Source organism: Anas acuta, chromosome 27, assembly GCF_963932015.1.
Source record: "Anas acuta chromosome 27, bAnaAcu1.1, whole genome shotgun sequence".
Taxonomy (NCBI): domain Eukaryota; kingdom Metazoa; phylum Chordata; class Aves; order Anseriformes; family Anatidae; genus Anas; species Anas acuta.
In genome coordinates this window covers 1,619,562-1,634,280 of record NC_089005.1, presented here as the reverse complement: position 1 = coordinate 1,634,280, position 14,719 = coordinate 1,619,562, and the positions used below count along the sequence as shown (strand labels likewise).

The 14,719-nt window shown below is 49.9% G+C and overlaps 1 long non-coding RNA gene across 1 annotated transcript; it reads right to left on the bottom strand.

Moving 5' to 3' along the window:
* Positions 1 to 11,985: 11,985 nt before the first annotated feature.
* On the bottom strand, positions 11,986 to 13,685 carry LOC137845269 (uncharacterized). The gene is made up of 2 exons (XR_011090149.1): positions 13,142 to 13,685; positions 11,986 to 13,073 (listed from the first exon to the last, which is right to left on the bottom strand). It is a non-coding gene; the product is annotated as an uncharacterized lncRNA (long non-coding RNA).
* Positions 13,686 to 14,719: the final 1,034 nt, after the last annotated feature.

Sequence of the window (14,719 nt, the reverse complement as noted above, 5' to 3'; positions counted from 1 at the left end):
AAATGTTAATTGCTGGTAAGAAGTATTAAAAGCCAGACGGGAAACAAAAACGTTTCCCTTCTTCGCAGGGTGCTGTTTTGTTGACTGAAGAAGCTTGCTGGTTCTGGTCCCTACCTCCTGAACAACTTTGGAGGTTTCAGTTTTAGGGCCTTGCTCGAGGCAGGAAAAAAAGGAGGAAAATTTGCAGCAGCAGCCACTGGAAGCAGAGCCTGGCCCCATCCAGCCCCACTAACAACCCGCCAGGTATCAGGACGTGTTACGATTTTATAGGGGTTTTATACAAACATCTACATTTCTATAGTTTTGTGTAAATGTGAGGATTTCGGCTCAGGTACCGGAGTCTGTTTAATTAGACCTGGGGCTCTGCTGCATTTCCAGCAGCCGCACATTTCCGGGCAAATCTGTGCTCTAAAGAGAGATTTCCAAACCTCTCCCAAAATATTGCGCCCCCTCCAAGCACAGCCTCTTCTTTCCCCCTCCAAACCCATTGCTGGGGCACCCACGGTCGGGATGCTCGCCTGCAGCTGAGGTTGTAGGCATGGTTTTGGGGTGAAACCCTAATTTCATAGCCCGTTTAACGAGCCTGGCTCTGCTGAAGCGTTTCCTCCTGCGAGATTTGCTGGTGGGGAGCGATTACCATAGGAAAAAAACCTTTCTCTTGGTTTGATTGAATGATTCCTTATTACAAACTTAACAAGCTCTTCCAAGCACGGTTGTTTTTTTTCTTTTCCCTCATTTTTTGGCACTGGGTGAAGCACGAGGAGGGCGCTTCCCCCTCCCCGCCTCCACCACGGGGCACTTTTGTGGCTCTGAGCACATCCAGCACACCGAGCTGCTCATCGGAGCTCGCAGCAATAAAGCCAGGCTCTTACCTCACTCTTTACATCTCCGAAGTGCCGTACAAGCGTTAACTAATTAATTGAGTTACAGTGAAGTGCCTTTTATTTGTTCCCCCGAGGCGCAGGGGAAGAGGGGGGCTCCGTCCCAGCTCCTCCCCGCCTCCTCTCGCTGCTTCGTGCAGCCCAAGCTGGGTTTTGACACGTGCCCATTTCCCTGGCCAAGAGGATGGAGAGGTGGGAGCAGCACCCATGACCTGCTTTGATTTTCCCTCGGTAAATCGGGCCAAAATCCTTTGGGGATTTCTGCAGGAGGTGAAATAGAGCACCCGTCTCTTCCCCTCGCCAGCACAAAGTCCTCACCCCGCTCAGTTATCAAGTCATAAAGCAGAAGACCCCGCAGGAGAAACCTCTCCATCCTCTCCCCAAGAAACCCAGCTCCCCATCCTCTCCCCATCCTGGTGCATCCTGTAAAAGAAAGGGAAAATTCCTGAGATTTTTGCAGAAAACCCCATTAACCACACAGGTGTCCACTGCACCACAGAGCACAACGGCCTCGTTTCACAAAGCACCGTGGGCAGCAGCTAATTAAACCCCAATCCCAGAGCCATGGGTCCCTCCAAAATGCTCGGATCCTTACGGTCCCTGCTGCTGGTCATGATGAGAAATCAATTTTTTTTCAGCAAAAAGGGCCCTGGCCTGACCGTCGAGGTGCTCCTGTGCTTCCAGCCTTCCCCCGACCTCCTCCTGGCTCAGCATCCCCTGGGAGCACCCAGGTTTTTGGGGTCACATTTGTCCCCTGAGCCGTGGAACAAATACCTGAGCACAGGGGGAAAGGTTAGGGACAAATATCACGGAGGGAGAGGGAAATGCTCCGTCAAAGCAGATGAATTATTCAGCTCCTGAGCTGCCGAGTGAACATTATCAGCTAATGATCTGTAATTATTAATAAATAATTTAAGCTTTAATAGCTAGGAAATGAAATGCTTAATTGCATCATAACATAATTAATGGAATTAGCTACTATGAATAAAATGAGGAGTGGTGTGTTGTTTTTTTTTTTAAATTATTTCTTTTTTTAAATAAAAATCCTCTTTCTCCAAAGCGCTGCTGGTTATTTTTGTTCAGCAGGAGGAGGAGGAGGGGCTGCTGGGGATGCAGGACCCCCGCTCGGGGAGCACCTCCCCACCTGCACCCCGACAGTGCCAAAAATTTGGAGGCGAATTCAGTAAAACCACAAAACTTTGAACAACCCAAACTACGAAGCTTTTACAAACTTCTCACGTGCTGTCGCAGGAGGTTTGATGCACGATGTCCTCACAGCAGCCCCCAAAATGCCCTGACGGGGATCCACGGTGCCCAAATCCTGCCCGGGGGCGATGCCACCCCCCAGGGGACCGGCTGTCACCGCTGCCACCACTCGGCTGTTAACAAGGGTTCATAAAAGCGAGGCCACCAGGCGCGACCCGCTTTTTATTAGGCAATCATATATTTTCATTAGTTATGGTGATGAAGCACTTAGGTTTTACGTGGTGTTTTAGTGTTTCAGGGTGCCACGGGCCGTTTGCCCCTTTTGCTGAGGCGGAACATTTTCAGCAATGGGGTGGCCATAAACGGAGCCAGCTCACAGCTGCTGGCAGAGGGAAGCAGCCCATTAAAGCCTGGGAATTCAATTCCGGAGCCTGTTCATAATTAATATACCTTATAACACGCACACACACACACAAAATATACATAAAAAGAACAAATGTTACTACTAGATAATTATTTAAGTGATGTAGAGATGAGCAAAACGCCCTGCTGGGATTTACCATCCCATGTGCCGGGCTTGCACCAAGACACCACCAGCACCCAAAAATCAAAATACAGAGGATTTCCCAGCCCAGGTTCCTGGCACATACAAACATGCAGGTTTGATCCCCCAGGGACGAAGATATTTATATTATTCCTGATTTACACCAGCTGCCAATTGTGTATAGAGCCCGCTCTGTACGCTGTGCCCAGAAGTCCCCCTGAAGGTCACAGTTCAGGACCAAGGTCACCAGCCCTTCTCCCAGAACCAAAGCCTAATTATTTCTCTCTGAGCTGCCGGAAGAAGAGAAGGATTTTTTTTAAAAAATAAATAAAGGCAGAAAGAAAATCTTGCAAGCAGCCAAAATAGGAAAAAAATTGCAAGCCCTTCGAAGAGTGACAGTTTGCAGAGCGTTGCCAAGATTAATCGTCACCATTAAGCAATTATTGCACATGAAAACAGAAAGTGTCGGCAAACTCAGCCTGCTCTCGAATGAAACGGGAAAGGGTTAGACAGCATCAGAGGGTGAGACAGCATCAGATACTTTCTTCTTTCTAGCTGAGGGATCAAACCACATTCCTGGCATAAAAGGCTTCCAGGCTCATAAATAAGAAAGTGACTGACAAGCGCAGCTTTATCTCCGCCTCGGGTTGCCCCCCCGGGCTCCCCAGCTCATCCCAGCCCCTGAACGTCCCCCAGCCCTGGCTGAAAATCGAGGAAGGAATTTTTTGAGCGGGGTTTTTGGCGGGTCTGCCCCCGTGGGTGATGGGGACCCAGTGCCCATCGTGCTGGGACAGCGGCGCAGGGCAGGGGAGGGAAAAGGTGCCGGGAATTAAGAGTGAACAGATTTGATTCAGGCCAGAATCTTTTTAGGTTGTTTTTCTTTTTTTTTTTTTCTCCCTTTCCTTTCATGGTAAATTTTCGGTAACAAGGCAGCCAATGGTGGCGGAGCACGGGGATTGAAAATGGTTTCAAAGGAGCCTTATCATGCCGGGGACATATGCACATTGAGCCTTGTAGATAGGATGAGTGGAGGTCCCTTCTGCAGGAGGCAGACAAATATATACCGTTTGCATTTGCTTTTTCCTTTTCCTTTGGGTTGCATTTTCTTTTATTTTTTTTAATTTTTTTTCTTTCTGGGGGTGGGGGGCGCTGAAGGAGTCTGTCCAACCTGTCAGCATTTACTGGTTTGGGCTCAGCGACTTCAGGAATTCAATAAATCCCTTCCTTAAAGGCACCATAAAAAAAAATGCACCGGCAAACCACAGCGTGTTTTATTTTATTTTTTTTAAAGACAGAACTAAAAATCCTCACCTGCATTCCTCACAATGTCAGAAAATGATAAAAAAGGGGGAAATTTTAAAACTTTGCTTTTTTTTGTGCTGCTCATAGAGCGATGCCACAAGCATTTGGTTAAATGGATGAACGGACAGATGGATGGATGGATGGATGGATGGATGGATGGACGGACGGACGGACGGACGGACGGACAGATAAAGAGGTGGCTGGGTGGATGGATGAGTTCGAGGGGAGGTGGGTGAGGAGGACGTTGGGCACTTTTACAGTTTCATCAAGAGGCCTGTGGCAGCTCCGAGCTTTTTAAAGCCCTCCCAGCCATTTCCGCAGGGTGATGAGGATCTCAGCTCCTGTTAAACACCAAGTTTATGGTGCTGTGCTTGCAGATGTGACACCAGAAATGCCCCAGCCCCTATATTTGGAGCCCTGGAGGCCACCACAACCAGGGCTCGCTTCGGGCCCCTCACTCTGAGCAATTGGTGCAAACACTGACCCCAGATCTCCCAAATCTCCCCCAAATCCCCTCCTCGTGCAGGGCAGCCTCTTACTTTGTGAGGGAGGGAAGAGCAGGGTACATCACAACACCGACCACATCATAAATATAAATCAGCAGCAATAAGCACCAAAAAGCTGCTTTTACAAGGAAAGGACAGGTTGAACGTGCTGCCTAATGTGACATCTCAGCGCACAGAGGCCAGGGGGGTGCCACCAGGGTGTTGTGGTCCCCGTCCCTGCCCCGCATCCTCCTGCAGCCCGGCTGCATCCCCGCGGTGCCCTTCACGCTTGGGATCACCCAGAGCTCGAGAGCCGCAAGCTAAAGAGGCACAGGAGCCTTCCCAGGAGGATTTAAGGAGGCAAGGCCAGCACGAAGGACGGACGGAGGCTGTGCAGCAGCAGGGATACCCACGGGGTGCTCCCCATCAGGATTTACACCCTTAGAGGCAGGGAAAGCCGGCAATGATGGCACAGTGGGGAAGGTTTGGGCTCAGCCCCGCAGAAACGTGCACGCGGGGCTTTTGTTCTGCTTTTTTTTTTTTTTTTTTTGGAGGGCTGCTATTTGTTTTGGAGAGCTCGCTTTCCCTTTTCATTTGGCTTGGCAGAATTTCAATACTCCTGCCTTTCACCTCAATAAAAACAGCGTGTCAGGTGACAGGTTTTGATGATGGAGTGACCTTTTCTGCATGCAGAAAACCCATACATTTTCTTGTATTTGGGGGGGGGGGGGAGCGCAAAGCTGCTTTTGATGAAAAACAAAGCCTCAAACGCCACGGGTGATATCACCGTGAACCAGAAAATTACAGTTGTGCTGTGGGTTTCTTTTTTTTTTTATTTATTAACTATGCAGAATGACATCAGGATGCAACTTTCATTAACACCGAGCTATTTGCACGTGTAGAAAATTGCTGTTACAAAGACCAGAGCCCAAGGGAGGCTCAGACCCATCCCAGGATGAGTTCAGGTCAAAGTGTGGGGCATTTTGCTTGGCTGAATCCCAAATTCCTCACTGCTGTTTGCCTTCCTAGTCCTTCCCCATCTCCAAGTCTCCACGGGGCAGCCTGGGGATAAAAAACGATGCCTCCAGAAACCTTTCCAGAGCCGTGCAGGCGCCTTGTGTCCACGCGGCGCAGTCCCGTTCATTAGCACATTGTTGACGTTCATTAATCGAGCGTAAAACTGTAATTAAAAATAATCTCCTTTTCTTCAAGCAGCGGCAGAAGAGAAAAAAAAAAAAAAAGAGGCCGACGAATAAAAACTAATGCATGAATGTGCTAATTGCAGCTGTGGGAATGCGCTGGCAAAACAATTTGCTGTTTTGTGCCGCGGGGAAGCGCCAGGGGTCCGGCGGAGCTGCTGAGCGCTGCAGGAGGGGTGCTCAGCACCAGGCTGGGTTGTTCCTGCCCTCGTTGCTGTGGGAGCTTGGGTGAGCCCCATTCCTGCCGGGATCAGGGCAGGAAAAGCCAGGGAAGAGCATCCCAAGCGATGGAGAGGTCTACGTGTTCCCATAGGAATCGCTCTTCCCGACCTGCTGCAGGGGCTGATCCCAGCTCGTGCGGGAGCTGCTGCGGTGAAAAGGGGGCTGCCTTTTATGTCGGCTGATTTATCTCCTTCGGTGGAGATTTCATTTCAAGTTGGAGGATGTTCAAAGTAAAGCCAGCCCCGTTACAGGCTTAATTGGACCATATTTCAATCCCGGTTCATCTATTCAGCGTGGATTCCTTATCCTGGGTCCATAAACTTTTATTAAGTTATATATCAAGGAATATACATATAGGGTATAGAGATACAGCCCTGCTTACATGTTTTTTTTTTTCGAAATGAGAAAGGTTGTGGCTGCTCAGACGTGGGCTGAAGGTAATTGGGTGCCTGTGCCAAGGCTGGAGGAGCGGAGGGATGGCGTTGGGGCGATGCTGTCCATGTGTGACCCAAGGGACCACAGCAGCCAAAGCCACCAGGTAGGGCCAGGTGAATCCCTTCCCGGCTGCTCCCTGCCTCCCCTGGCTTTATCTGCTTTCCCGTCTTGCCCCTCCTCTCGTCAGCTGAGGTTATTTTCCAAAGACGAGTAATTACGAGCATGTTATCCCCACTCAGCCGCGTGTCGTAACAGCGCCCGCTGATGTACAGTAGCAGGCAGCTTGATAATGGGCCGTATTTAAGCTGATTGCCACTGCAGATAAATGATTTCCCTGAATGGATGCACTTTTGTTAAACTTCTGAAGGCAAAAGCAAAAGTTACCATTATTATTTTTTTTTCCCCCTTTTTTAAAAAGCACCCTTTGAAAAGGACGCGCCTCCCCCGAGATTCTCATTTCAGATTAGGATATCAGGTGTACGGCAAGAGATGTCTGATTCCCTGGCTGTCAGGGCTGCTGTTTGATATTCAAACCTGTCATTTGATCGTTCCTGAATAGCTGCCTCGGTGTCCTTGAGGATAGCTCTATTAAATGCCGAATCCGTTCCCTTTCCCTCCGCATCCGTGATGAGACAGAAGAGCTCTGGGGGCTGCGTTAACGCACCGCGACTGCGGCGTCCTCGAGCGAGTCGCAGAGCGAGTGGGTGGAGAGGGAAGGGGACGGGAAGGGGAGGAAAGAAACTCGGGGATAAAACCCACTCGAGCTGGAGTGCCTGGTTATGCTGAAAGGCAGACTGGAGAGAAAATTGGCCTGAAGATCAGGAGGTGACAGCATCTTTGTTGAAGACGAAGACGAAGGAGTGATTCAGGGCTTCGTGCAAAGAATTCGGTCGTGAGGATTTTTGGTTCAAAGCCTCGTCAAGAGACGTCGGGTTGCGTGTTGGTGGCTGCAAGGCTGAGAAGCACGAGGTGCTCAGGAAAGGCCTCGCGTGGGGATTTCACTCATCCAAAATCCCATCACATCCCTGCTCCGAGCAGGACGATCCAGGACAGGGATCCTCCTGCCACTGCCATCCAACAGAGATCTCCCCGTGCTTAAACAACATGTTCACACCAGATCTCAGCATTGATTGCTGAAGTCACTTATGAAGTTAATTACAGAGTTAATTACCAGCTAATAACTTTGTTGCTAATAGCTGTAACGGGTTTTTGGCAGGAGTTGTCAGAAGGGGCTGATTGGAAGGTCTCTGGGGTAGGATCCTCTCTCCAGAAATGGATATACCGACGGCGAACGATTCCAATCTTTTTTACTTTGATGAACAGTAAATTATTCTGATATCCTTCACTATTGTATTCACTTATTATCCGTGGGTAATTAGAAGTGAAGAGCTGCAAAGCTGCCTCGGTTGCAGATAGGAGGCCACGGCAATGGTGCTGCCTTGATTTCTGATGCCTACACCAGATTGTGTTGTCAGCCCTCATCTTTCCATCGCATCCCCAAGACACGCAGCGTGCCCAGCCTTTGCCCTGCCACAAGTACACCTTTATCCACACGCTGTCCCCCCCCAGTGAAGGTAATGGCCTCGAAATACCCTGCATCCTATTTAAAGGTGTGCTTTGGGGTCTGTTCTGCCAGGCACATCCTGCACTGCTCGTGCTTCTCCCTCCCCGCAGTGGATGAGGTTTGGGAACCTCCACGTGAGCACCTGCGCCCTGCAGCTCCCCGAGGCTTTGCAAGACACCCTGGGGACGGTTCCAGCTCCCAGCACAAACACGGCATCAAGGCAGCGTAAAAAAAGATCCTTAAGAGAAGAAACGGAGACTAAGAAATGTGATTATGGGCGCACAAAAATGAGATACTCAGGTATGTCGAGACAAAACAGATTCGTAGCAGACACAATCCCTCAGCCCCCGAGCAAATGGATGGGATGCTGGGACTCAGCCGATCCTCTGATGTTTATGGGGACGTCTCTGGATGTCCCCTCGGGCACACAGGAGGTTTCTGGAGCTGCCCTTCAGCAAGCAGCCTGCTGGCTCTGGGGAAAGCAATCGGTGCTAAGCGCTGAAGAGCTGGGCCTGAGCGCCGAGCAGCCACGCGCCGCGCTTGATTTGGATGGAAATTAGCAGCCAGCAGTTGCGGCGGGGGGCGAGGAAGCCTCGGAGACTGGTGGAGATTATCAGAAAACAAATGAACAGAACAGCGTGTCGTCCCCAGCGAGGAGCGAGCACCAAAATCAAAGGCGCAGGCGGGACTTGGAGAGGAATCCTAATGCAGGAGGAGGTGAGGTGCGACGGGGAGCGTGTGGCTCCAGCAGCTGCAAGCCTGAGCAGGGGCAAAACAACTTCCACAACGGTGCTGTGATGTCCTGGAGTCCCCAAAACCCTTTGGCTCACCCTAACCCCTCAGCCAAGGGGTGTCATGCTGCAAACACCCCATAAATCGCTGCATCTGGCAGCAGCAGGGCTCTTGGCTCCTTGCAGCTCCCAGAGCACAACCGAAACGTGCTGGAAACATCCGAGCAAAGGCTTTATCACCTGCAAGCAGCAGATTGATGGGAGATTCCCAGGGATCCAAGCCAGGCTCCTGCCTGGCAGCCCCCTCCTGCTGAGCCCAAGATAAAGGCGGCAGCAGCAGCTCCGCATGGGAAGGGGGCAGAGACACGAGGTACGAAAACACGGCATGAGCTCAGCACTAAGACATCCCTCCCATTCATGTCTCAGGAACCTGCTGCTGCTCTTGGACCACTCTCAAATCGGGGTTTTCTTTCCTGCTTCTGCTGTGAAATGCCCAGGAGACAGGCGTGAAGGTGCCACATCACCGCCCCACCAGCATCTTCCTCCCAAACTTGAATTTTATCACTGCTTTCGGTAGCCCTGCTGCGTTCAGGGTTGCACCACGGTGTCAGGCTCCTCGTGTGCGGCAAGCAGGGGCTCGGGACTTGGGCTGCTTTGGCTGCCAGCTCCTGTGAACGCTGCCTGTCCCTCCTGGCAAAGCTCCTTGGCTGGGGAAAGCTGCTGCAGACACTGCTCCAACCCCTCCTTATCAGCCAGATGCACGCCCCGAAAATTTGGGGGGGGAGCAGGGATCTGGAGGAGGCAGAGGAAAACCACTCGCTCCGTGCATCACTGCAGGGTTTGGAGGGGCGAGGCAGGGGGGCAGGATTTGGTTTCCATTCCCCAAGAAAACAGAGGGCTGGGAACATCAGGCTGAAAGCTGATTTCATGGAGCCGGCAGCTAAACCAGAGCAGCAACCAGGAGCCAAGCACCCTCAGCTCGCCCTGCTCTGGGGCTCCTTGCTCCCCCTCTCAGCCTCAGCTGCTAAATTTGGGTGGATCAGGGATTTCCACCACCCTCCTGCAATTTCTGCCATCAGAATGATTTTTTCTCAGCACATTTGTTCCCTAAATTTAGCTTTTTTTCCCCCAATTTCTCAACTTTTGTAGTACATCTCCATTTCGAAATACTGATGGGGAACCTTCCCCTCCCTCCTGATCCTTCCGTCTTCCTTATAACAGGAGACAGAAAAGAAGAACAGAAGACTTGCCTGCAGAAACGTAGCTTTGTAACTAGCCCACTGGATTAAAAAATCAATTACCTTCTCCCATGGGAAAACAAAAAAAAAAAAAACAAAACAAAACAAAAAAAAAAGTGGTTTCTTCACATTTTCTTTTAGGGACACCCTTCTTTTTGTTTTTGGCCCGATTTCGACCCCCAACCCTACACTCAGGGTATCTAAAAGTGTTCCATGGGTGTTGCAGAAGGATGTCAGTGCCCGGGTGGCACCGGGCTGTTCTGTGCACACCTTTCACTTCCAAAATCCCCAAATCTGAATGGAATAGATAAAAAGAGGCTTTGGATCAGCCCCTGACCCTGGCCGCGTGAGTAATTCCATGGGTTGCCTTTATCTGGATGTATAATAAAATAATGATCTGCGAATCAATAAACCCCTTACTATTATCCGCCGCAAACACAATCCGTATTCATTACAATTTGTAAATGCCACGGAGAGAAAACTAATTCAGAACCCCTTCCAGCTCCCTGGAAGTGTTCAGGCCCCGTCATGCACTCAAAATATTGAGCTTTCCTGGAAACCGGGCGCAGGGGCAGGTCCTGCCACCTGAAAACGTTTCCTTTCAGCCTGTAGGATGGGAGCTCGAGGCGCTGAATAGCTGCAGCTGTAATCACCCCGCACTGAATGATGCTCCAAATTGCAGCTCCCAACATGCAGGGGAGGGAGGGGGGGGAGAGAGCGGAGAGCCGGGAGCAGGTGACGGTGTTTGAATGTCATTTAAAGTTCACTTTCATTATTTTAATTGTCACTGTAAAAATCTCCCATTCAGGCCTGATTATGCTCGGAGAGAAATCAGAACTTAAACCCCAATCAGGCAGAGCTGGAGGTGTTGTTTCGCTGCCATGTAAAGCAGCGCCTGAGCTGTGATTAAGCAGCAGCATTAGCGAGCTCCGAGCAGCTACCAGGAGACTTAGGAGCACGCAGGATTAACGCTGAATAATTTACACGGCCAAAGCCATCACGCTGACGGATAAAAGGAAGCCTTCACCTCTCGGATGAGGTTGTCCCGGGGCTGATTTGCCCCAGTTTCTCTCCTCGTCAGACGAGAGGTTTGGGCACGAGTTGAAGGAAAGGATTTTCTTCCCCGTGAGACGCGATGCCAGCCCTCTCATGCAAACAATTAAGGAAAAAAAAGAGGGGAAAAAAAGGATGCTTCATGAGCTGCCTGAAGGGTAACGTCCTTCCAGACAAACCAATTTGCAAGGAGATAGAGCCAGTGGGATCAGGCAATAACTTAACAAGCATCTCTGGAAAAAAACAAACAATGCATTTAAGAACATGGCATTTTTTCCTAATGGAGAAACATCAACTCTGTGGGGAAATAAATGTAATAAACTAATCCAATCTCCACAAACATTTGTTTTCTTATCTCTGGAAAATCAATATACATGTTGCAATTATGTCCTCCGATGAATCCCCCAAACTTTTGATTCTCTCTCTAGGCTTCCTGCCCAATTCAAGTTCATTACATTTCCTTTTCTTCATCTAGATAAATTTGGGGGTTTTGCGTTTCTGAGCCCAAGTCATGTTTTTTTTCTTGAGAGGTTTCATTTCTCTTTTCCTTCCATCAGGGAGGGAGAGGAGTGCAACCCTCAGCTTCACTCTAATCAAATTAAATGTAATTTAATTGCTGTGCAAGCGTGTATTTTAGGAATCCTGGCAACAAATAAATGAGAACAAAATCAAGGCAAATTCTCAGCCTGTCGGGGGTCTTCCTTGCTTCCTCACCCTCCTGGGAGAGCCAGGAACATGAGCAGAAAATGGGAGCTTCTCACTACATCACCCAGCACGGCCTTTTCTGGTCCATTTTGGGTTATTTTGCTTTCTGTCCTTCTGGCCTTGGAGCACAAAAAAGCCAAAAGAAAACGGTGGCAAAAAGTTCCCTTTTCGGTGAAAAGCAAACCCACTAAACAGTGGTTGATGGATGCCCTGCGCCCACGTACCCTGCGCATCTCGATGTGTTCAGACACAGGGCCTCCTTCCTGGAGCTCTCATCACTAATGCTGCAGTGACAGCCCCTTAAAGAACAATCATTTCGAGCAAATATTTTGCTTCCATTTACAAACGACCCAAGTTTCCTCGAAGGAGGCTGCTGAGAGCTGCCTCCAGAGGAGGTCACAGAGTAAACCGTAATTACGCACGCCGCTCTCGGGAGCTGGATTCCTCCTCCCTCCCTTGCCAGGCAATAAATTACCCCCAAGTTTTTTCTCTCTACAGTTCTGGGCTCCCTTTCACACTTCTGCACGCAGACAATGCTGCAAGACAGATGAGATCTGCCAAGGGAGCAGAAACATTTGGAGCACGGAGAGAGGCACGCGGCGGAGAGGCGAGGAGCTCTGCCTGAACACGGCGGGTGTGCAAATCCCCTCCGGGGCACCTGCTGCGTGCTGGGCTTCCTGCAGGAGAGTTTACCCCTTTATATGATGAATTTTGTCATTTTTACGCTTTGCTCAGTTTTTTTTTTTTCTCTCTGAGCTTTCATTCCATTTTTTTTTTTTAATTTATTTAATTTTTTTTAGGCTAAGACTCCCCGCTGCTCCTTTCCCCAGGGCACCTCTCTGCGATGCTCTCCTCAATATCCACCACGTGGCTCCTCGGAGCACAGAGCCACAAGCACAGAAAGGGGTCTTTTTGCTGCTCCGAGGACATTTGGGAGCACAAAGGACCCCAGCACACCTCCTCAGGACCACACTGGTCCCCCCATCAGACACATCGAGCACAGACACCACGAGCAGGATGGGGTATTTGCCATCACGAGTAACAACAGTCAGGTTTTGATGGGTGCTGGCAAAAGGCTGAGATTTTCCTTAAATTTGCTCCCATTTTTGACGGGGCTGTGTGGGGATTTTCTGGCCAATGTGCTTGGAAAGGGGGGCAGGGGGGCAAGACAAATGGCATTAAAATGAACACGCAGCAGCCCGGGGGGCACGTGGACAGCAACGATTATCTTATTTAACGGGAGCCCCCTCGGGCACACGGAGCCAATGCGCCGTGCAGCCAACTAATGGCTCATTTGTAGGATTCGGTTGGTTCGGGGAGTTCATAACGTCCCCGTGTCATGGCAGCTTAGCTTAAGAATATGGATCTTCGACTTAAGGAGACACGGCCATACATCAAAGTGTTTAACAGCCTGAGGTCAGCATCCTTCTGTTTGGGCAGGTCTGGGAAGGGAGCCAAGGGAAACCACTCCTTTCACTGCGGGACTTCTTGGAGAAGCGTTCAGGAAACTGCTCAAAAAAAAAAAAAAAGAAACACACGAGGGCAGGCGTTTGGCTGAGGACAGCGTGTTTCTCACCTGCAGAGCATCACACAGGGAGCAGGAGATGGGAAAGGAAAGGTTTTGGGCTCTGGGCTTTTTCCATCGCATCCTTGGGCTCTGGTGCTGACAGCATGGGGTGAGCTCATGATGCTTCTGGGTGGCTGGGGATGGCAAAAACCAGCAGCACAGCCACATCTCTTAGCAGGGGAGGAAGGCAGTGAGGATATGGGAGGGTCTGGGACAGGCTTAACATGCCCTGGCCAAAAGCTCGGCTTCTTATTTGATGCTTCATTTATTAACGTGATGCTCAGCACCTGTGGGACCACCTAAAAGCAGCCCAGGTTGTGGCTGCTGCGCCCTGCTCCTGGGGGCCAAAGCAGAAGTCAAAGCTCAGGGAGGATTTTTATGTAGCAGGGAAGAAAAAAGTAATGGAAATGAAAGAAAAGGAAAATGAAAAGCAGAAAATGTTTCAAACTCCTATTGTGGCTTTTATGAGTCCCTCTGTTGCCATCTCCTCCAAGGATTGCAATATTTTTTTCTGTAATTAACAACAAGCTGCAATGGCCTTGCTTTAACGAGCCAAGAGCCTCCTTTAGATGCCTGCATGGGTTTTCCCCTTTCTTTTCTCTGCATTTTCTCACCAAGCCCCCAGCACGAGAGCACGCGGCCGCTCAGGGCAGCTTAGTGACACCCAGACTCCGACTCTCCCCATCACATGGGGTCAGCCCGGAGACAGGGACCCAAATCCCGACAGAGACGGGGCCGTGCTGCAGCTGATCCCAACACCGAGCACCCCAGCAAGGCGGACAGATGCCGCTGGTCCAAGCCTTTCAGCCAGGTTTCTCTTCCAATTTATTGCAAGCCATCGAAACCCAACACAAACACCAACAGCAGGAAAACTTGGGAACTTTTTCTCCTCCATAGAGGAGAGAAAACCCTTCTTTGGTGCCACCCTGAAATTTTCTTGGCCAAAATGGGGGCACCAGGACCAGCTGGTGTAGGTCCTTTTGCTCCATCCCTGCCCTCCGCCGCCTCTCCTGGAGCAACTGGTGGCTGCGACCGGGAAACGCAAGGCAAAGTGGAGAGCCTGAATAAAACATGAAGGAGAAAGTAAATCCTTTCTGGCACCTGGTTACTTCTCTTCCGAGTGCAATATGCGAGGCTGCTAATTGCTTGATTTACTGTAGCAGTCACTCTGCCAACAGCAATAAATAATGTTAATTAATATAAGGTAACCCACTGACAGAGAGGCTGGTAATTACCAGGAAACCAGAGAGATGGGCCTTTTGTGGTGCTGTTAGAGGAGAGAAGAGCACAATTTCCTCCCTTGTATTTGGTTATCTATCATCCTTTATTTGTTTGCCTTGAGCGCTATGTGGAAAGATCTTGGGTCCAATTTCTGTTTGTTTTCTTTCTCTCTTTTTTTTTTTTTTTTCCCTTTCCCCAAGGATACTGTACGTTAATCAGAGAAGAGTTTCCTTGATTGCACACACAGAGAAAAGATTTTTTTTTTTTTTTCTTTTTGAGCATGTGCGGCGAAGAAAATCCAACGCCAAATGTTGAACATTAACATCCTGGTGTGCCAAGGAGGCCTGATGCAAACAGGCAGCTGCT